The sequence below is a fragment of the Heterodontus francisci genome, unplaced genomic scaffold (assembly GCF_036365525.1).
Source record: "Heterodontus francisci isolate sHetFra1 unplaced genomic scaffold, sHetFra1.hap1 HAP1_SCAFFOLD_288, whole genome shotgun sequence".
NCBI lineage: Eukaryota > Metazoa > Chordata > Chondrichthyes > Heterodontiformes > Heterodontidae > Heterodontus > Heterodontus francisci.
The window spans coordinates 1,963,480-1,987,480 of record NW_027141254.1 but is presented as its reverse complement, the minus strand read 5'-3'; the positions used below and the strand labels follow the sequence as shown (position 1 = coordinate 1,987,480).

The 24,001-nt window shown below is 44.1% G+C and overlaps 1 long non-coding RNA gene across 1 annotated transcript; it reads right to left on the bottom strand.

Annotated features, from left to right (window-relative positions):
- Nucleotides 1-1,286: 1,286 nt before the first annotated feature.
- LOC137362544 (uncharacterized) lies at nt 1,287-14,480 on the bottom strand. The gene is made up of 3 exons (XR_010972519.1): nt 14,392-14,480; nt 10,375-10,607; nt 1,287-1,378 (listed from the first exon to the last, which is right to left on the bottom strand). It is a non-coding gene; the product is annotated as an uncharacterized lncRNA (long non-coding RNA).
- Between the last annotated feature and the right edge of the window lie 9,521 nt (nt 14,481-24,001).

Below are 24,001 nucleotides of genomic sequence, written 5' to 3'. Positions count from 1 at the left end.
TTTGAAAATGGAATATAATGCAGACAAGTGTGAAGTGATGCATTTTGGGAGGTCAAACAAGGGCAGGATATATACAGTGAATGGCAGGGCCCTGGGGAGTGTTACTGAGCAGAGAGACCTTGGGGTGCAAGGACATAGTTCCCTGAAAGTGGCAACACAGGTAGACAGGGTGGTGAAGAAGGTGTATGGCATGCTTGCCTTCATCGGCCGAGGCATTGAGTACAAGAGTTGGGACGTCACGTTACAGTTGTCCATTACGTTGGTTAGGCCGCACTTGGAGTACTGTGCGCAGTTCTGGTCGCCATACTACAGGAAAGATGTGATTAAGCTAGAGAGGGTTCAGAAATGATTCACAAGGATGTTGCCTTGTTTGGAGGGCTTGAGTTAATGATATAGATTGGATAGGCTGGGTCTGTTTTCCCTGGAACGAAGAAGGCTGAGAGGGGAAATGGTCGAGGTATATAAAATTATGAGAGGCATAGATAGGGTAGATAGCCATAGTCTGTTTCCCATGGTAGGGGTGACTAAAATTACATATATTTAAGGTGAGAGGGAGGAGGTTTAAAGGGGCGCAAAGGGGTAAATTTTTCACACAAAGAATATCTCGAATTAGCTGCCTGAGGACGTGGTGGAGGCAGGACCAGTAGCAACATTTAAGAGGCATTTGGACAGGTACTTGAACGAGCAAGGCATAGAGGGATATGGCATTAACTCAGGCAGGTGGGATTAGTATGCATAGGCATTATGGTCGGCATGGACGCGGTGGGCCGAAGGGCCTGTTTCTATGCTGTACGACTGTATGACTCTATCACAGTATTTCAGTGAATCAGTGTTTACAGATCTCCGAGTGGAAAATAGAGACAGCAGCAACAGCAAAGATGAGAGAGTTAATTACAAGAACTGTAATAACATTAGCAATGGTTTGACAGCTAATAGCTGGAGATAGAGATTCACCAGGAATAACAACAGCAGCAAGGAGGGAAGAGTCAATGGCAAGAACAGTAGTATAGGTAAAAATGGATTAGAGAATTAAATCTTTATAGAGTGACTTACCAGGGCACCAACAATAGCGAGGTTGTAAACGTAAATATATTGAATTATCTCAAGTGGATATAGGATTCGAATGGACAAAAAACGACAAGCAGCAAGGATATAGTAAGACAACCCATGTCTCGTAAATGTCAACAACAACCTATATTTACATAATGCCTTTAATGTAATAGAACATCACAAGGTGCTTTGCAGGAGCATTATAAAGGAAAGTATGACACGTGAAACAACAGGAGATTATGAGGTCAGATGACGAACAGATTGGTCATAGAGGAAGGTTTTCAGTAGTGTCTTCTGGGAGGAACGTGAGGTGGAGAGGCAGTGACAGCTGGTGGAATTTAATTAATACATTCAATTAATAAATAAAATAAAATCTGGAATTGAAAGCTGAACTCAGTAATGTTGCATGAAACTATAATTGATTTTTATAACAATCTATCTGATTCACTAATGTCTTTTAGGGAAGGAGATCTGCCATCCTTACCTAATCTGGTCTACATGTAACTCAATGTGATTCACTGCTAACTGTCCTCTGCAATAGCCTAGCAAGTCACTCAGTTGTTAAGGATAATTATGAATGGACAACAAAGAGGCAGGAATTGTATTCCAGAGTTTTTAATAGGGGTCGTTAACTAGTCAAGGACATAACTCTGGACACAGGTCTTTGTGTCGATATTCCTGGGAATGAAAATGTGAAGCCTCATATCCACATATCTAAACAATTGTTGTTTATAAATTGTGATTTTTTGATTGGTTACTCTGTGGTTCGAACATGATAATGACAGGAAGTAACGGTACAGCACTCAAAGCTCAAATTGAGCACCAATGACTCTACGAGATTGAGTAGGAATACTACTAGTTAACAATTATACAAAATATCCATTCGCAATGCACCTGTTAGCAATACACTCATTAGTCACAAACATGTTACAAGGATTTGTGCTATTCGTTCAGTAACTGACCAAGCTCCTCGACCTTATCACTGAATCACCATTTACAATAATCTTTACACCTTTCATACCAAGGTGGGCTGGATGTTTCATTGATAAGATCACACTGCCCTATTAAAATCCACCGTAAGCTACAGTTGTCCAATGAGATGTCTAATTCTTTGTTCAAACTGTGATACAAGAGACTGCCTTGATGGTGAGCACGTGTTTACATTTCCTTCAGTAATTTCATTACCACTTGTGGATGTTACAGATGCCCCGGGACTGATATCAGTAAAACCAATAGCAGCTTTCCTTCCTGGTTACATACATATTTTAAACCACAGGACAATGAAAGAATCCAAATCCCTTGCATTCCTGATGTCTTACAAACTGTTTCTTAGAGAATTTCTAGTTTATTCTCATTTCTAAGAAGACAGGCACTGGCATCATCAATCAATGACAGTTTGTGTCACTCTCGTAGTCTTTCAAGACAGTTTGTAAAACTTAGACCAGCTGAATTAGCATTTTAAAACATATTCAGTCACGCCAATCTCTTTTCTTTGTGTTTCCAGACAACATGTCCAACATGGGGTGGCGCAGTGGTTAGCACCGCAGCCTCACAGCTCCTGGGGCTCGGGTTAGATTCTGGGTACTGCCTGTGCGGAGTTTACAAGTTCTCCCTGTGTCTGCGTGGACTTTCGCTGGGTGCTCTGGTTTCCTCCCACATCCAAAGACTTGCAGGTGATAGGTAAATTGGGCATTGTAAATTGCCCCTAGTGTAGGGAGGTGATAGGGAATATGGGATTACTGTAGGGTTATTATAAATGGTTGGTTGTTGGTTGGCACAGACGCGTTGGGCCGAAGGGCCTGTTTCAGTGCTGTATCTCTACATAACAATAAAATAAAAAAATAAAACACATGTTTGCAGTGTTTTGTGCATGCAAAACCTCTGTGAAGTTCTAAATTGGCATCAAAGTGAAATAGAACTTTGAAGTAGGTCTCTTAATTAGTTTTGATGTGATATGTATGACCGTTCTGTTTATTGTTCAAACATCCCTCAGACTAAAAGTGTTTTCTTCCACGAGTAACTCTGTTAATCTGTAAAGCAGCTTGTAGCTGTTAACAGGTTACTTTATCTCAGATACACCCTTTTGGCCTGCACAATGCATGCTGGTCAGGTCCAGTCAGTTTTCGGTACACCTGTAAAAAAGCAAAGGGCAACTCAAGGGCAATTTGGGATGGGGACCGAATGCTGGCCTTCTCAGTGATACTCACATGCCCTGAATAGAATACAATAATATGATAATATAAGATTCCACCCATCCAATCCAGGATAAAAAAAACATTCTCACCTGTCACAGGTCAGACAGCAGAGATCATGCCATTCCATCTATCCAATCGAGGATAACAAGCCATTCTCACCTGTCACAGGTCAGACAGCAGAGATCATGCCATTCAATCTATCCAATCGAGGATAACAAACCATTCTCACCTGTCACAGGTCAGACAGCAGAGATCATGCCATTCCATCTATCCAATCGAGGATAACAAACCATTCTCACCTGTCACAGGTCAGATGCCTACACTATCTGTTCTGATTTTGTTTTGTATTTGAACTGTCAATCCGCAATAAACTGCTTGTGTCTCCTCGACCTACTTTTGGATGATCTGTGACACATGATCTGATCTTACAGAGGTCTAGGAGAGGGATCACAGAGATTGGGTTCAGAGGCCTGGTTTACTTGGGTTTGTGAGAAATTATAATCTCAGTTGGGCATGAGTGATCATCACTGGGACCGGGTAGGAAACTTTGAGACAGAGAGAGAGGGAGAGAGTTTATACTCGGTGAAATGTGTGTGATCATTGCGAACAGCGAGGATGGAACCTTGAGAGAACTTGGAAGAAATAAAGTCAGATGCATAATGTTGTTGGTATATCACAGGGAATAGTCGATCAGTTTCCTGACAGAGAAAAACAGTCGCACCTGGAATAACTGACTTCCTAAGAATTTTGGAGAAGTCCAGTGTGGTTTACGATTTCATCCTCAGGAGAATTTATGAGAACATCCAGAAATGCAACTTTTAGCTAAAATAAAGTGCTGGGATAAGTTGGACAATGGGGATCATCTGTGCACATCACAGTTAAATAAAACAAACACAACCAATTGAAGGAACAGATAGATAGGTTACAGAAGGAAATTGAAGTTTGTCAGGAGAATAGTTGCATCCTGTACAATCAGTTACTCTGGGAACAGGAGGCATTGACACTGTACATTAGATGTGGAGAAAATTAGAACAAATCCTGGACCAAAACGAGTTACCGTCAGGAAATACCAGAATTAGTGAAGGGTTAGAAGCTGTGAAGAGGGGCTTTGAGGGAATTATACCAGTGTTAAAGCTCTGCCCCACCCCCGAAACTGAACCACAGGGAGGTGACGGTGGAGTAGCAATGCCACTGGACTAGTGGCCCAGACGCCCAGGCTAATGCTCTGGGGACATGGGTTCAAGTCCCACCACGGCAGATGGTGAAATTTGAATTCAATTAATAAAATTCTGAAATTAAAATATCTATTCTAATGGTGACCATGAAAACATTGTCAATTGTTGTAAAAATTCATCTGGTTCACTCATGTCCCTTATGGAAGAAAATCTGCCATCCTAATCTGGTCTGGCCTACATGTGACTCAAGACCCACAGCAATGTGGTTGTTTATGAAATGGAGGAGTAAGCTGCTCGGTTGTAGAAAAGCCAAATAAAGCAATGAAACTGGATGGGCCACCTGGTATCGACCTAGGCACCAAAAACGACAAAGGCAAACTCAGCCCTGTCGACCCTGCAAAGTCTTCCTTGGTAACATCTGGAGGCTTGTGCAAAAATTGGCAGAACTGTCGCATAGACTAGTCAAGTTGCAGAAAACAAATTCATCCTCACCGAATTATATCTTATAATGTCCCAGACACAAGCATTCCCATTCCAAGGTATGTCTACACCCCAGAAACAGGACAGACCCTTGATTCAGGACCCCATGAAGTCTCATGGCATCAGGTCAAACATGGGGAAGGAAACCTCCTGCTGATTTCCAACTACCGCCCTCCCTCAGCTGATGAGTCAGTACTCCTCCATGTTGAACACCATTTGGAGGAAGTACTAAGGGTAGCAGGGACACTGAATGTACTCTGGGTAAGGGAATTTAATATCCATCACCAAGAGTGACTCGGTAGCATCACTACTGACTGAGTTGGCAGAGTCCTAAAGGATGCGGCTGCTAGACTGAGTCTGGAGCAGGCGGTGAGGTAACCAACCAGAGTGAAAAATATATTTGACCTCGTCCTCACCAATCTGCCTGTCATTGAAGTTATATATATGGACTTTCAAAAGGTGTTTCATGAAGTCACATTCAATAGACAGGTTAGGAAAACTGAACACTGTGGATTAAAGGGACAGTGACAGTTTGGATATAACATTGTCTAATGCACAGTAAACAGAGAGAAATGGTGAAAGGTTGTTGTTCAGACTCGATGGGAGTATGCAGTGGTGTTCCCCAGGGCTCGGTATTAGGACCACTGCTCTTTTGTGCTTGGAGAACCCGGGCTGGGTAGGGAAGAGACCCCTCCTCCTCCCTCTTTACAGAGCTTCCCCTCTCTGCAGCCTCTGCTCCATTTGTTGCAGAGACACAGTAACTACAGTCCCCATACCTGGTCCAGTGTTGGGTCACCAAATCCTCTGTCCTCCCTGAATGCCTGCAGCAGCTCACAACACAACCTCCAGAAAATCATCCACAGCACCTCCCCCAACTTTATACTAGCAGAAGTAAGTCAAAAGCCCTTCACCTGTAAGTTGGATGCCTGGTCCTTTGAAATAAAATTAGAGGGAGTTCCTCGTGCTGCTGAATGCATGTTCAGCTGACAGTGACTAACACAGGCGGTCAGTGGACATGTCCAGGTCAAGTTTCAAAGACGTACGTCACAGTTGTGGGAATGGCTGATGAACAGCATATTCAGACCCCTCCTCACACTACAGACACACACACGTTACACCCACGCTATCACCCCGGCCAGCCTGGGTGTCCTGTGCAATGTACTGGATGTGACTGGCAGTGCAGCTCACACCATTTTCTGGATCCAAACTTCCACAGCACCAGTGGAGCTGGAGAGATGAAATGTGTGGTCAGGGAGAGAAACAGAGGGAAAGAAACTCAGTTTAAAAAGGGAATTATAAAAAGACTTTAAGATGAACAAGTTTCAGGAATACTGGAAATGGACAGGGTATTGGGATAATCAGAGGGGTGAGGACATGAAGGGATTTGATTACAAGAGTGAGAATATTAAAATTGAGGTGTTGGACGTAGGAAGATAGAACTGAGGAGCAGGAGGAGGCCATTAGACCCGTTGAGCCTGCTCCACCATTCGAATAAGGGCATGACTGATCTGTTATTTTTAAACTTTATCCCCTTGTTCCAGTCTCCCCCACAATTGAAACATCCTCCCGGTATCCACTCTATCAAGTCCCCACAGGATCTGATAAGCTTCAAAAAGACACATCTCATTTTTCTAAACTCCAAACCGTTAAAAAAATGTCTTCATAATATAAGCCCTTCATTCAGGGAATGAGTCAAGTTAACTTTTGCTGACCTGCTTCTTATGCAATAATTTCATTTTGATCAAATAAGGAGACCAAAACTGTACACAATATTCCAGATGTGGTCTCACCAAGGCCCTGCACAGCTGCAGTAAAACTTCCCCACTTTGATATTCGATTCCCTTTGCAATAAACGTTAACATTCCGTTTGCCTTCCGAATCACTTGCTGTCCCTGTATACTAACTCTTTCAGATTCATGTACCCGGACACCCAGATCCCTCTGTACCACCGAGTTCTTCAATCTCTCTACATTTAAATAGTATACTGCTTTTCTATCCTTCCGGCCAAAGTGAACAAGTTCACATCTTACCACATTATACTCCATCCGCCAAAGTTTTGCGACCTCACTTAACCTATTTGTATCCCTTTGCAAACTCTTTACCTCATCTTGACCACGTACTTTCCGTCCCATCTTGATGTCGTCAGCACATTTATCTACCATACTTACCTTAGGACCCTTGGACGCAGGCCATCTGGTCCTGGGGACTGGACTGGACAGACAAATATACAAGGTAGGAGCTGGAGTAGGTCACTCGGGCCCTCGAGCCTGCTACATCATTAAATAAGATCATGGCTGATCTGATTGTACCCTCGACTGCACAATCCCAGCTTCTCCCACTAACCTTCCACCTCCTTGCTTATCAACAATCTATCTACCTCTGATTTAAAAATATTCAAAGACTCTGCTTCCACCGCCTTTTGAGGAAAAGTGTTCCAAAGATTCACGGCCCTCAGAAAAAAAATCTCCTCATCTCTGTCTTAAATGGGCGACCCTTATTTTTAAACAGTGACCCCGAATTCTAGATTCTCCAACAAGAAGAAACATCATTTCCGCATCCACCCTGTCAAGACCCCTCAGGATCTTTTATGTGTCAATCAAGTCACCTCTTACTCTTCTAAACTCCAGCAGGTACAACCCTGGCCTGCCCACCCTTTCTTCATATGACAACTCGCCCATGCCAGGTATTAGTCTCGCAAACCTTCCCTGAACTGCTTCCAACGCATTTACATCCTTCCCTAACTAAGGAGATCAGTACAATAGTCGGTCCTCCAGATGTGGTCTCACCAATTACCTGTATAACTGTAGCAAGACCTCCTTACTTATGTATTCAATTCCCCTTGCAATAAATGGTAACATTCTATTAGCTTTCCTAATTACGTGCTGTACCTGCATACTAACCTTTTTTGTTTATGCACTAGGACACCCGGATCCCTGTGCATCTCAGAGTTCTGCAATCTCACCATTTATATAATACACTTCTTTTTTATTCTTCCTGCCAAAATGGGAAATTTCACGATTCCCACATGATACTCCGTTTTCCAGATCTTTGCCCACTCACATAACCTATCTATATCCCTTTGTAGCCTCCTTATATCCTCTTCACAACTTACCTTCCGACCTATCTTTGTTTCATCAGCAAATTTAGCAACCATAACTTCAGTCTCTTCATCCAAATTATAAATTATAAAACGTTGAGTCACCAGCATTGATCCCTGTGGCACACCACTCATTACATCTTACCAACCAGAAAATGACCCATTTATGCCTACTCTCTATTTCCTGTTAGCTAGCCAATCTTCTATCTATGACAATATACTACTCCCTACACCATGATATTTTCTTTTTCACAATAACCTTTGATGTGGCACTCTATCAAATTCCTTCTGGAAATCTAAGTATAGTACATCCACCAGTTCCCCATTATCCACAGCACATGTTACTTCTTCAAAGAACTCCAATAAATTGGTTAAACATGATTTCCCCTTTCAGAAAACCATGTTGATTCTGCCTGATTACCTTGACTTTTTCTAAATGCTCTGTTACATATTTAATAATAGCTTCTAACATTGTTCCTAAGAGAGATGTTAAGCTAACTGGCCTGTAGTTTCCTGCTTTCTGTCTCTCTCCCTTTTTGAATAAAGGAGTTCGTTATTTACCAATCGAATTAAACCTTCTCTGAATCTAGGGTATTTTGAAAAATCAAAACCAGCGCATCAATTATCTCACTAGTCACTCTTCAGGATCGGGGGACTGTCATTCCGCAGCTCCAACAATTTGCTCAGTATCACTTCCCTGGTGATTGTAATTTTCTTGGGTTTCTCCCTCCCTCCCTTCCATTTCCTGAATTACAGCTAATACTGGGATGTGACTTGCATCCTCAATCGTGAAGATCAATGCAAAATATCTGCTCAATTCATCTGCTATCTCCTTATTTTCCATTATTAATTTCGCAGACTCACTTTCTGTAGGACTAATGTTCACATTGTTAACTCTTTTCTTCTTTAAATATCTATAGAGACTCTTCCTATCTGTCTTTATATTTCTAGCCAGCTTTCCCTCGTACTCTAATGTTTCCTTCCTTATCAATCTTTAGTTGTTCTTTGCTGATTTTTATATTCTGTCTAATCTTCTGCCCTGCCACCCATCTTTGCACCGCTAAATGCTTTATCTTTAAGTTTGATACTATCTTTAGCTGTTTTCGTTATCCACGGATGGTGGGTCCTATCAGCCTTTAGGTGTGATAGTTTTCCCAGTATCCTCTTTTCCCTGGTCATAGTGATTGTTTTAAGTTCCTCACTTCCTTTTGCCTCTTGATTTAGGTATATTTGGAAGGTTTGCTATGTCTTCTACAATGAAAACAGACAGAAAATAGCTGTTCAACACCTCCACCATGTCCTTGTTTCTCATTATTAATTCTGAAAACTCACTTTCTAGAGGATTAACACTAATTTTAGTTTCTATTTCCCTATTTAAATACTTGTATAAACTCTTATCCTCTATTTTTAGATTACTAGTTGGCTTTCTCCCACACTCTACCTTTCCCTCTTTTTTAACATTGATTGCTGGTTCTTAAAATCTGTCTAATCTTCTCACCCACCAACAATCTTTGCAGATTTGTCATGTTTCTTTCAATTCAATATTATCCTTAACTTCATTATTTTGCCGCGTATGATGCAACCTTCTGCAAGAGCCTTTCTTTCTCATTGCGATACATCTTTGCTGAGAGTTATTAAGTATCTCCTTAAAAATCTGCCACTGCATCTCTCCTGTACTACCTTTTAACCTAGTTTCCAAGTTCACTTTTGCCACCTATGCCTTCATATCCTTATAATTACCTTTATTTAGGTTTTTTTTAAAAACTAGTCTTAGACCCACAGTTTTCCCTTCCGTCTGAACATTGAAATGCTATCATGTTATGATAATTGTTGTCTAAAGACTCCTTTTTTAGGAGGTTCTTCATTAATCCTGTCTCATTGAACATTACCAGTTCTAGAATAGTTTCCTCTCTGGTTGACTGCAGAACGTGCTACTCTAAGGAACTGTCCTGAATACACTCAATGTGATAATTCTTTCGGCTACCTTTGCCAATCTGATTTGCCCAATTTACATGCAGATTAAATTCACCCATAATTATTGTGGTACCCTTCATCCACACCCCATTTATTTCTTTTTGTATACTATCCTACAAAAAACAATATAGGTCACTGAGCTCAGGGATGTTGCGTGAATGAGATTTAGTGTGAATTAGGATATGGACAGCAGAGTTTTGTACAGACTGTGGTTTATGGTGGTTTGTAACAGGGAGAGTAACCAGGACAGCATTGGTATAGTAGATTTGACAAAGACACAGACCAGAGTTTATGCAGCAAATGGGCTCACATGGAGGACGATATTTTGAAGGTGGTCGTTGTTAAGAACAGTAAAACAGTTAATCATGGTTTCTAGAATTAATAGCTGGATAGAGAGACTTACCAGGGACACCAACAATAGCGAGGATGGGATAATAAATGTGTTGAATCAGCATCAGTGCCCAGTGGATCCGATGCGCCAATGTTATCCAATAATCATCCGCAGTAAGATAATCAAACCAATGGGATAAACTCCTGTCCATTTTTGTAACATTCCAATCTATTGTTCTCAGATTCTGATCTATCCTCTCCATCTCACTGGAGCCACTGATCCCTGTTAGTGCGGGGGTGATGCTCCTGCAGACATGGTGGAAGAACACATTAAAAGGAGTCCTGTATTAATAGAAGAAGGAAACCCTCCAGTGACGCAATTAGAGTCCATGGATTACATTAATTACAGTCACTGAACAAACAGGTTCAATCCAACCCTTTTTGTACCACAATAAAGCAGAACATTTGCATGGTCTGCATGGGATGTATGAGAGTTGTTGAGGGAAGGAAAGGTGCAAATAACAGAGGCACTGGCCAGGAGCTTCCAATACTTCTTGGATATTGGAGTGATGACAGGAGACTGGATGGTTGTAAATGTTAGACATTGTTTAAAAAAAGGAGATATGGACTAAGCCCTGTATTTACTGACCAGTCAGTTTAACGTCCCTGGTGGGGAAATTTCAACCATCAACCAGGATACAGATACCTGCTGTTTTGAAAAACAAGGGTTTATAAATGTCAACTACCATGAACATGTTAAAGACATAATTGTATCTAACAAGCTTGAAGGATTTATTTGATGGAGTAATATAGGGGATTGATGAGGGTTGTACAGCTGGTGTTATGTATATAAACTTTCAAAAGGCGTTTGATCAAGAGCGATTTAATCGACTTCTTCGGAAAACTGAACCCAATGATCAAAGTGGCAGTGGTTGTGTGAACATCCAATTGGCTAAGGCACAGAAAATAGATTGTTTTTCAGGCTGGGGTGAGTATACAGAGCTGTTCCAAAGCCATCAATAACAACAACAACATATATTTATATATGAACACACGAAGTAGGAGCAGGAGTAGGCCACTCGGCCCTTCGAGCCTGCTCCACCATTCAATAAGTTCCTGGCTGAACTGATTATTTCACATTTCCATCTACCCCCGGTAACCTTTCACTCCCTTGCTGATCAAAAATCTATCCAGTTCTGCATTAAAAAATTTCAAATTCTCTGCTTCCACTGCCGTTTGAGGAAGAGAATTCCAAAGACTCTCGACCCTTTGAGATGAAACAATGTCTCCTCATCGCTGTATTAAATGGGTGATCCCTTATTCTTAAACAGGTGCACCTCCCCCCCTCTGTCACCGAATGATCTGTACCTAGCAAAGGACTCAGTTATATCCCCTTACACTCCCACCTTAATTAAATTCACGCTCGGCATGCTGTTGATCTCTTTTCCATCATATCACCTCCTGCCTCACTTCCTTGACCAGGAGTCCTACACCCACCCCGACTAGTGGACCCACTCACCCAGCTCAAGTATATTCCCTCCACCTGGACCCCTCCCTCTGGCCTCTTAACCACTTTTGATCGTTTCATTGAGAAATGTCGGTGAAACATCGGCCATCACAATTTCTCTGCTCCCCTCACTCACTCTAGTCTGTCCCCCTCTGAACTTGCTGCACTCCGTTCTCTCAAGTCTAATCCCGACATTGTGATCAAACCTGCAGACAAGGATGGTGCTGTTGTTGTCCGGCGTACCGACTGCTACCTTGCAGAGGCTCAGCATCAACTCTCAGACACTTCTTCCTACTTCCCTCTCGACCATGAACCCACCAGCGAACATCAAGCTGCTGTCCACAGGACTGTAACTGACCTCATCTCCTCTGGAGATCTTCCCGCTACAGCTTCCAACCTCACAGTCCCACAACCACGGGCAACCCACTTCTACCTCCTTCCTAAAATCCACAAACAGGACAATCCCAGCAGACTCATTGTTTCAGCCTGTTCCTGCCCCACTTGAACTTATTACTTCCTATCTTGAATCGATTTTTTTCTCCCCTCGTCCAGTCTCTTTCCACCTACATCTGCGACTCTTCGGACGCACTACGTCATTTTGACAATTTCCAGTTCCTCTTCATGATGGACGTCCAATGTATCTGCACCTTCCATCCCCCACCAGGACGGTCTTAGGGTTCTCTGCTTCTTCCTTGAACAGAGGCCCATCCAGTCCCCATCCACTACCACCCTCCTCTGCCTGGCTGAAATTGTTTTCACATTGATCAACTTCTCCTTCAACTCCACTCATTTTGTACAGCCATAGAGTTATACAGACTATAGACAGACCCTTCGGCCCATCATATCCATGCTGGCCATCAAGCACCTATCCATTCTAATCACATTTTCTGGCACTTGGCCCATAGCCTTGTATGCTATGGTATTTCAAGTGCTTCTCCAAATACTTTTTAAATGTTATGAGGGTTCCTGCCTCTACCATCCCTTCAGGCAGTGTGGTCCAGATTCCAACCACCCTCTGGGTGAATTTGTTTTACTCAATTCCCCTCTAAATCTCCTGCCCCTTCCTGTAAATCTCTACCCCCTGGCTATTGACACTTGCGCCAAGGGGGAAAAAAAAAGTTTCTTCCTATCTATGCACCTCATAATTTTTTATACTTCTATCAGCTCCCCCCTCAGATTTAGTCACCCCATGATGCCTATCTATACTAATTCCACCTGCCTGCATTAATTCCATATCTTACTATGCCTTGCTCATTCAAGTACCTGTCCAGATGCCTCTTAACTGTCGCTACTGTTCCTGCCTCCACCACCTCCTCAGGCAGCTCATTCCAGATACCCACTATTCTTTGTGTGAAAAATTTACCCCTTTGATCCCCTTTAAACCTCGTCCCTCTCACCTTAATTCTATGCCGTCTAGATTTAGTCGCCCCCACCATGGAAGCAGACTCTGGCCAACTACTTTATCTATGCCTCTCAGAATTTTATATACCTCTAACATGTCCCCTCTCAGCCTCCTTCGCTCCAGGGAAAACAGACCCAGCCTATCCAATCTCTATCTATAACTCAAGCCCTCCAAACAAGGCAACATCCTTGTGAATCATTTCTGAACCCTCTCTAGCTTCATCACATCTTTACTGTAGTGCAGCGACCAGAACTGCACACAGTACTCCAAATGCGGCCCAACCAACGTTATGTATAACTGTAACATAACGTCCCAACTCTTGTACTCAATGCCTCGACCGATGAAGGCAAGCCAAATGGCTTCTTCACCACGCTGTCTACCTGTGTTGCCACTTCCAAGGAACTACGTACTTGCAAACCAAGATGCACCCAAAACTGATATGTGGCAAGTCGCATTCATGCTGCAAAAGTGCCAGGACACGAACATTTCCAATAAGAGAGAATCTAACCATCTCCCCTTGACAGTCAATGGCGTTATCATCACTGAATCCTCTACTATCAACATTCTAGGGGTTATTATTGAACAGAAGCTGAATTGCAGCTACAACAGGTCAGAGGCTAGGAATCCTGAGGCGAGTAACTCATTTCCTGACTCCCCAAAGCCTTTCCACCATCTATAAGGCACAAATCAGGAGTGCGATGGAATACTCCCCACTTGCCTGGATGGGTGAAGCTCCAACAGCATTCCAGGAACTCAACACCATCCAGGACAAAGCAGCCCTGCTTGATTGATTGATTGTGTACGTAGTGTCATTGACTCCCTCCAGCACCAGCACACAGGGGCAGCAGTGTGTACCATCTACAAGATGCACTGCAGCAACGCACCAAGGCTCCTTAAACAGTACCTTCCAAACCCGCGACCTCTACCACAAAGAAGGACAAGGGCAGTGATGCATGGGAACATCACCACTGCAAGTTCCCCTCCAAGTCACACATCATCCGGACTTGGAACTATATCGCTGTTCCTTCACTCTCACTGGGTCAAAATCCTGGAAATCCCTTCCTAACAGCACTGTGGGTGTACCTGCACCAGTTGGATCAAGAAGGCAGCTCACCACCACCTTCTCAAGAGCAATTAGCGATGGGCAATGAATGCTGGCCCAGGCAGCGGCGCCCACTTACCATGAAATAATAAGAAGGTAATAGTAGTTCCTTCTGGCTGGACGACTGTGGAGAGGTGTGGGAGGAAGACACCAACATTGTAACAGGCTCCAATACGTCTGTGAAAGACAAGGAGGGATAGTTTGTCTTTGTAACAGTCACACAGCATGTCATTTTTAACAATCTTATCTGCATGCCCTGCCATAGAATTATTCACATGCATCCAAACTGCTGCTGCACCCCCATTAAAATTACACCCTTTATTTTCCATTGCCTCTCCTGTCCATCCTATGAAAAATGTATCATTTTGCGTTTCTGTTAATGTTTATCTACCATGTGTACGTCCATTCCATCAGTCTGTCTATATCCACTTGATGTCTGTCAATATCATCCTCATTGTGCAATACACTTCCAGGTTTTGTGGCAAGTGTAAAATTTACAATTGTGCTATTTACAGGGCGGCACAGTGGCGCAGTGGTTGGCACCGCAGCCTCACAGCTCCAGCAACCCGGGTTCAATTCTAGGTATTGCCTGTGTGGAGTTTGCAAGTTCTCCCTGTGTCTGCGTGGGTTTCCTCCGTGTGCTCTGGTTTCCTCCCACATGCCAAAGACTTGCAGGTTGATAGGTATATTGGCCATTAGCAATTGCCCCTAGTATAGGTAGGTGGTAGGGAAATATAGGGACAGGTGGGGATGTGGTCGGAATATGGGATTAGTGTAGGATTAGTATAAATGGGTGGTTGATGGTCGGCACAGACTCGGTGGGCCGAAGGGCCTGTTTCAGTGCTGTATCTCTAATCTACACTCAAGTCCAAGTGGCTAAAATAGATCATGAAAAGTTACAGACCTAGTAACGACCCCTGGGGGAAACTTCCTCCAGTTCTAACAACAACCTTTCACCCCCTCTCTCTGCTTCCTGTCATGCAGACAACTTTGTCCCTTTTATTCCATGGGCTTTATCTTTATCGACAAGCCTGTTAAGTGACACTTCATCAAATGCTGTTTGGAAGTAATAGGGAACAAAGAAATGGCAGAACAATTAAATACATACTTTGGTTCTTTCTTCTCAAATGAGGACACAAATCAGTATTAATAGGGAAATGGTGTTGGGTAAATTGATGGGATTGAAGGCTGATAAATCCCCAGGGCCTGATAATCTACATTCCAAAGTACTTAAGCAAGTTCTTTCTTTTTCTTTTGGGCCTCCTTATCTCGAGAGACAATGGATACGCGCCTGGAGGTGGTCAGTGGTTTGTGAAGCAGCGCCTGGAGTGGCTATAAAGGCCAATTCTGGAGTGACAGGCTCTTCCACAGGTGCTGCAGAGAAATTTGTTTGTTGGGGCTGTTGCACAGTTGGCTCTCCCCTTGCGCCTCTGTCTTTTTTCCTGCCAACTACTAAGTCTCTTCGACTCGCCACAATTTAGCCCTGTCTTTATGGCTGCCCGCCAGCTCTGGCGAATGCTGGCAACTGACTCCCACGACTTGTGATCAATGTCACACGATTTCATGTCGCGTTTGCAGACGTCTTTATAACGGAGACATGGACGGCCGGTGGGTCTGATCACTTAAGCAAGTGACTCCAGAAATAGTAGATGCATTGCTGGTCAGTCTTCAAAATTCTATCCTGGAACAGTTACAATGGATTGGAGGGTAGACAATGTAACCTCACTATTTTTAAAAAAGAGGTAAAGAGACAACAGTGAATTATAGAGGGGTTATCCTGACATCAGTAGTGGGGAAAATGCTAGAGTCCATTATAAAATATGTAATAACAGAGCACTTGGGAAACAGTGACAGGATCGGACACAGTCAGCATGGATTTAGGAAAGGGAAATCATGCTTGGCAAATCTACTGGAATTTTTGAGGATGTAACTAATAGAATAGATAAGAGGGAACGAGTGGATGTGTTGTATTTGGATTTTAATAAGGCTTTCAATAAGGTCCCACACAGGAGATTAGCGTGCAAAGGTTAAATCCCATGGGATTGGGGGTATGGTACTGACATGGATAGAGAACTAGTTGGCAGACAGGAAACAAACAGTAAGAGCAAATGTAATATATCCAAGTTTGCAGATGACACAAAGCTGGGTGGGAGGGTGAGCTGTGAGGAGGATGCAGAGAAGCTCCAGTGTGATGTGGACAGGTTGAGTGAGTGGGAAATACATGGTAGATGCAGTATCATGTGGATAAATGTGAAGTTATCCACTTTGGTGTCAAAAACAGAAAGGCAGATTGTCTGAACGACGATAACTTTGGAGAGGGGGAGGTGCAGTGAGACCTGGGTGTCCTTGTGCACCAGTTGCTGAAAGTAAACATGCAGGTTCAGCAGGCAGTTAAGGAGGAAAATGGTATTCGAATTAGAATTAGAATTAGAATATTACAGCGCAGTACAGGCCCTTCGGCCCTCGATGTTGCGCCGATCATCTGACCTACACTATTCCATTTACATCCATATGTCTATCCAATGACCACTTAAATGCCCTTAAAGTTGGCGAGTCTACTACTGTTGCAGGCAGGGCGTTCCACGCCCCTACTACTCTCTGCGTAAAGAAACTACCTCTGACATCTGTCCTATATCTTTCACCCCTCAACTTAAAGCTATGTCCCCTCGTGTTTGCCATCCTCATCCGAGGAAAAGACTCTCACTATCCACCCTATCTAACCCTCTGATTATCTTGTATGTCTCTATTAAGTCACCTCTCCTCCTCCTTCTCTCTAACGAAAACAACCCCAAGTCCCTCAGCCTTTCCTCGTAAGATCTTCCTTCCATACCAGGCAACATCCTAGTAAATCTCCTCTGCACCCTCTCCAAAGCCTCGACATCCTTCCTATAATGCGGTGACCAGAACTGCACGCAATACTCCAGGTGCGGCCTCACCAGAGTTTTGTACAGCTGCATCATGACCCCGTGGCTCTGAAACTCGATCCCCCTACTATTAAAGGCTAACACACCATATGCCTTCTTAACAGCCCTATTAACCTGGTAGCAACTTTCAGGGATTTATGTACCTGGATACCAAGATCTCTCTGCTCATCTACACTACCAAGAATCTTCCCATTAGCCCAGTACTCTGCATTGCTGTTACTCCTTCCAAAGTGAATCACCTCACACTTCTCCGCATTAAACTCCATTTGCCATCTCTCAGCCCAGCTCTGCAGCCTATCTATGTCCCTCTGTACCCTACAACACCCTTCGACACTATCCACAAATCCACCGACCTTCGTGTCATCCGCAAATTTACTAACCCACCCTTCTGCACCCTCATCCAGGTCGTTTATAAAAATGACAAACAGCAGTGGCCCCAAAACAGAACCTTGCGGTACACCACTAGTAACTAAACTCCAGGATGAACATTTGCCATCAACCACCACCCTCTGTCTTCTTTCAGCTAGCCAATTTCTGATCCAAAGCTCTAAATCACCTTCAACCCCATACTTGCGTATTTTCTGCAATAGCCTACCGTGGGGATCCTTATCAAACGCCTTACTGAAATCCATATACACCACATCCACGGCTTTACCCTCATCCACCTGTTTGGTCACCTTCTCGAAAAACTCAATAAGGTTTGTGAGGCACGACCTACCTTTCACAAAACCGTGCTGACTATCGCAAATGAACTTATTCTTTTCAAGATGATTATAAATCCTGTCTCTTATAACCTTTTCCAACATTTTACCCACAACCGAAGTAAGGCTCACAGGTCTATAATTACCAGGGCTGTCTCTACTCCCCTTCTTGAACAAGGGGACAACATTTGCTATCCTCCAGTCCTCCGGCACTACTCCTGTCGACAATGACGACTTGAAGATCAACCACAACGGCTCTGCAATCTCCTCCCTGGCTTCCCAGAGAATCCTAGGATAAATCCCATCTGGCCCAGGGGACTTATCTATTTTCACTCTTTCCAAAATTGCTAACACCTCCTCCTTGTGAATCTCAATCCCATCTAGCCTAGTAGGCTGTATCTCAGTAATCTCCTCGGCAACATTTTCTTTCTCTACTGTAAATACTGACGAAAAATATTCATTTAACGCTTCCCCTATCTCCTCTGATTCCGCACACAACTTCCCACTACTATCCTTGATTGGCCCTGTTCTAACTCTTATCATTCGTTTATTCCTGATATACCTATAGAAAGCCTTAGGGTTTTCTTTGATCCTATCCGCCAATGACTTCTCGTGGCCTCTCCTTGCTCTTCTTAGCCCTCCCTTTAGATCCTTCCTGGCTAGCTTGTAACTCTCAAGCGCCCTAACTGAGCCTTCACGTCTCATCCTAACATAAGCCGCCCTCTTCCTCTTGACAAGCGCTTCAACTTCTTGAGTAAACCACGGCTCCCTTGCTCGACAACTTCCTCCCTGCCTGACAGGTACATACTTATCAAGGACACGCATTAGCTGCTCCTTGAATAAGCTCCACATTTCGTTTGTGCCCATCCCCTGCAGTTTCCTTCCCCATCCTACACATCCTAAATCTTGCCTAATCGCGTCATAATTTCCTTTCCCCCAGCTATAATTCTTGCCCTGCGGTATATACCTGTCCCTGCCCATCGCTAAGGTAAACCTAACCGAATTGTGATCACTATCGCCAAAGTGCTCACCTACATCTAAATCGAACACCTGGCCGGGTTCATTACCCAGTACCAAATCCAATGTGGCATCGCCCCTGGTTGGCCTGTCCACATACTGTGTCAGAAAACCCTCCTGCACACACTGGACAAAAACAGACCCATCTAAAGTACTCGAACTATAGTATTTCCAGTCAATATTTGGAAAGTTAAAGTCCCCCATAACCACTACCCTGTTACTCTCGCTCCTGTCGAGAATCATCTTCGCTATCCTTTCCTCTACATCTCTGGAACTATTCGGAGGTCTATAGAAAACTCCCAACAGGGTGACCTCTCCTCTCCTGTTTCTAACCTCGGCCCATACTACCTCAGTAGACGAGTCCTCAAACGTCCTTTCTGCCGCTGTAATACTTTCCTTGATTAACAATGCCACACCCCCACCTCTTTTACCCTCTTCTCTGTTCTTTCTGAAACATCTAAATCCCGGAACCTGCAACATCCATTCCTGCCCCTGCTCTACCCATGTCTCCGAAATGGCCACAACATCAGGATCCCAGGTACCAACCCATGCTGCAAGCTCACCCACCTTATTCCGGATGCTCCTGGCGTTGATGTAGACACACTTTAAACCAAGTTCCTGCTTGCCAGTGCCCTCTTGCGTCCCTGTAACCTTATCCCCTACCTCACTACTCTCAACAGCCTGTACACTGGCACTGCAATTTAGGTTCCCATTCCCCTGCTGATTTAGTTTAAACCCCCCCGAAGAGCACTAACAAATCTCCCCCCCAGGATATTGGTACCCCTCTGGTTCAGGTGAAGACCATCCTGTTTGTAGAGGTCCCACCTACCCCAGAAAGAGCCCCAATTATCCAGGAAACCAAAACCCTCCCTCCTACACCATCCCTGCAGCCACGTGTTCAACTCCTCTCTCTCCCTATTCCTCTCTTCGCTAGCACGTGGCACAGGCAACAACCCAGAGATAACAACTCTGGTTGTTCTCGCTCTAAGCTTCCACCCTAGCTCCCTGAATTTCTGCCTTAAATCCCCATCTCTCTTCCTACCTATGTCGTTGGTGCCTATGTGGACCACGACTTGGGGGTGCTCCCCCTCCCCATTAAGGATCCCAAAAACACGATCGGAGACATCACGTACCCTGGCACCTGGGAGGCAACACACCAACCGTGAGTCTCTCTCGTTCCCACAGAACCTCCTATCTGTTCCCCTAACTATGGAGTCCCCAATGACTAATGCTCTGCTCCTCTTCCCCTTTTCCTTCTGAGCAACAGGGACAGACTCTGTGCCAGAGACCAGCACCCCATTGCTTACCCCTGGTAAGTCGTCCCCCCCAACAGTATCCAAAACGGTATACCTGTTGTTGAGGGAAACGGCCACAGGGGATCCCTGCACTGCCTGCTGGTTCCCTTTCCTTCCCCTGACGGTAACCCATCTACCTACTTCTTTTACCTGAGGTGTGACTGCCTCCCTATAACTCCTGTCAATAATCCCCTCCGCCTCCCGAATGATCCGAAGTTCATCCAGCTCCAGCTCCAGTTCCCTAACACGGTCTGCGAGGAGCTGGAGTTGGGTGCACTTCCCACAGATGCAGTCAGCAGGGACACTCTTGGCGACCCCTACCTCCCACATTCTGCAGGAGGAACATACAACTGCCTTTACCTCCATTCCCACTATTCTAGATTCCCAATAAATCTACTGAAAAACCAAACGAAAAAAAAAAAGTCAAAACTTGTTCGCTTAGCAATCCGACGGACTGAAGTTTTAAATAAAAAGCTTACCTTATCAACACCCTAGAGTCCTTTTTTTTTTGGTTAGAGGAGGAGGGTGGGTGGGAGACACTACACGTGTAGTGTCTCGGGTACTGCCACTGCCCAAATAAATAGTTTTCCCCTACCCAGCAGTCCCCGGTCCTCCGAAACAAAAAAGGGATTAACTTGTAACTTACTGAAATTGACCGCTCAGCTGAAAGTCCGCTCCGCACCCCGTTCTATCAAGGCTGCTCCTCGCAAAAGACAAAGATTTTAAAACTGCCCAAATAAATAGTTTTCCCCTACCCAGCAGTCCCCGGTCCTCCGAAACAAAAAAGGGATTAACTTGTAACTTACTGAAATTGACCGCTCAGCTGAAAGTCCGCTCCGCACCCCGTTCTATCAAGGCTGCTCCTCGCAAAAGACAAAGATTTTAAAACTGCCCAAATAAATAGTTTTCCCCTACCCAGCAGTCCCCGGTCCTCCGAAACAAAAAAGGGAGTAACTTGTAACTTACTGAAATTGACCGCTCAGCTGAAAGTCCGCTCCGCACCCCGTTCTATCAAGGCTGCTCCTCGCAAAAGACAAAGATTTTAAAACTGCCCAAATAAATAGTTTTCCCCTACCCAGCAGTCCCCGGGTATGTTGGCCTTCATAGCGAGAGGATTGAAATACAGGAGAAAGGGTGTCTTGCTGCATTGAAACAAGGCTTTGGTGAGGCTAAATTCATCCACATTTGTCCCAGTCAGTTAATTTTGTTTTGGATTATTGTTTTAAAAGCTTTCCCAGCACCGTGGTTTAACTGGCTGTCCTCTATTTGCTGGGCTTGTCCTTACACTCTTTTTAGGACAATGGTGTAACATTTACAATTCTCCAGTCCTTTGGCACCATCCCTGTGTGTAAGGAAAACTATGGTTCGTTCCTTCACAATTTCCACTCTTCTTTCCCACAGCAACCAGGATTCTTTTTGTATTAACATCTTGAAGTGCAGCACGCCTTTCTAATACCTCCTGCCAAGAAAACATGCTATGCTGAATGAGAATTTTTAATTCACTGGTTGGAAACCAACATTAAACTTTGAAATTGGAAAGCTGGAATCCTGCATTTAACATTTAAAAAGCTGGTAGTCAAGATGGCCACCACAATTTGCATTGAAATACCTCACATTCCAGGACATCGAAGTGGAGATGTATGTCTTCAAAGCTCCCACCCACGACAATGTTTTGAACAATTGAGTAGATTATCTGGGATCACCCTCATTAGCAAGACATTCAAAGCCATCTTGCAGCATTTACTCGCGGAGACGTACCTGCAGGAGAAACATTTACAATATAATTTGAGAGAGACTTGGGATTCTTAGACTTTGAAACTCATTAAAGGAAGAAAGGTACTGATAGACCATGTGACAGCCTCCCTCCCCCCTACCCCAGTCTATGTAAACTTGTAACTTTTTGTTACACACAGCAGACAAGCTTTGCAAGCTAACCCATGCAAGACCCTGGTTGGGCTGTCTTACGCTCTCTTTCTCTCCCCAGGTAACATTGTAAATGTTGTAATCTGTCTGTGACTGCAGAACATCCAAGTCCACCATTGCTACAGAGACCGAGGAAGAAAGCCACTGAGCATTACTGTCTCCAAGAAACCCCTGAACCAGGCGGACCAGCTGCATGTCCACTTCTACCAGGCAGAGACTTTGGAACCATGAATTCAGTCAGAGGAAAAATGAATTACAAGACCCCACAAACTGTACATTAGTTTTATTTCTTCTGGACTCTAATCCAACCCAAACTATTCTCCATCACTCTGTAACCTATTTGTGTGTCCGTGTGATTCGTGTGTGTGTGTGTGTGTGTGTGTGTGTGTGTGTGTGTGTGTGTGTGTGTGTGTGTGTGTGTGTGTGTGTGTGTGTGTGTGTGTGTGTGTGTGTGTGTGTGTGTGTGTGTGTGTGTGTGAAAGTTGAAGCAGAGTTTACTATTTTACTTCAATCGGTATTTGATTTTCAGTACAATAAAATAACCTCTTTCTTGTTTAAACTAAAGAAAACCTGCCTGATTGATTATTTTATGATCCTAGCACTTGAAGTATTAAACACTCACTGAATTGGTAAACACATGCACTATTTAAAAAGGAATAAAACCTGTGGCATCGAACAAGGAGAGCGACAAGACGGGAGCCTTTCGACCCCTCCTCACCTGAAGTGTAACATAAATTTGGGGCTCGCATCTGGGATCAAAAACCAAAGACAGTTGGGAAATTGGGAATGGGGAACCAAATGGTTCCCTAGCAAAACTTCAAAAACTTCAATAAAGTTTTAATGGGTTTTTCACTGCTGGAGTATTAAAATGTCCACATTTGAGGCAGTACCTTCCTAACCCAGAGTGAAGTAACTTGGGGCAGGTTAAATGCCCTATTCGTTGAAGAGTTGAGGATTGTACAAAATACAGTATAGCACAGGAACAGGCGATTCGGCCCTCCAACCCTGCGCCGATCTTGATGCCTGCCTAAACTAAAAACTTCTGCACTTCCAGGGACCATATCCCTCTATTCCCATCCCATTCATGTATTTGTCAAGATGCCTCTTAAACGTCGCTATCGTACCTGCTTCCACCACCTCCCCCGGCAGCAAGTTCCAGACACTCACCACCCTCTGTGTAAAGAACTTGCCTCGCACATCCCCTCTAAACTTTGCCCCACTCACCTTAAACCTATGTCCCCTAGTAACTGACTCTTCCACCCTGGGAAAAAGCTTCTGACTATCCACTCTGTCCATGCCACTCATAACTTTGAAAACATCTATCATGTCGCCCCTCCACCTCCGTCGTTCCAGTGAAAACAATCCGAGTTTATCCAACCTCTCTTCATAGCTAATGCCCTCCAGACCAGGCAACATCCTGGTAAACCTCATCTGTACCCTCTCCAAAGCCTCCACGTCCTTCTGGTAGTGTGGCGACCAGAATTGCACGCAATATTGTAAGTGTGGCCTAACTACATTTCTGTACAGAACTGAGCAGTAAGGGATTACTATCCATCCAAAAGCTAGGAAAGCCGAAATCCTAAACCATGTGCCAACCATTTTGCACGTGAACCTGAAAAATATAACAGGATTAGAGTTGGAGGTCAATCATCTGAGCTCCAGGACATCACTGCAGGAGTTCCTCAGGGTAGTGTCCTTGGCCCAACCGTCTTCAGCTGCTTCATCAATGACCTTCCTTCAATCATAAGGTCAGAAGTGGGGATGTTCGCTGATTATTGCACAATGTTCAGCACCATTGGTGACTCCTCAAATACTGAAGCAGTCCGTGT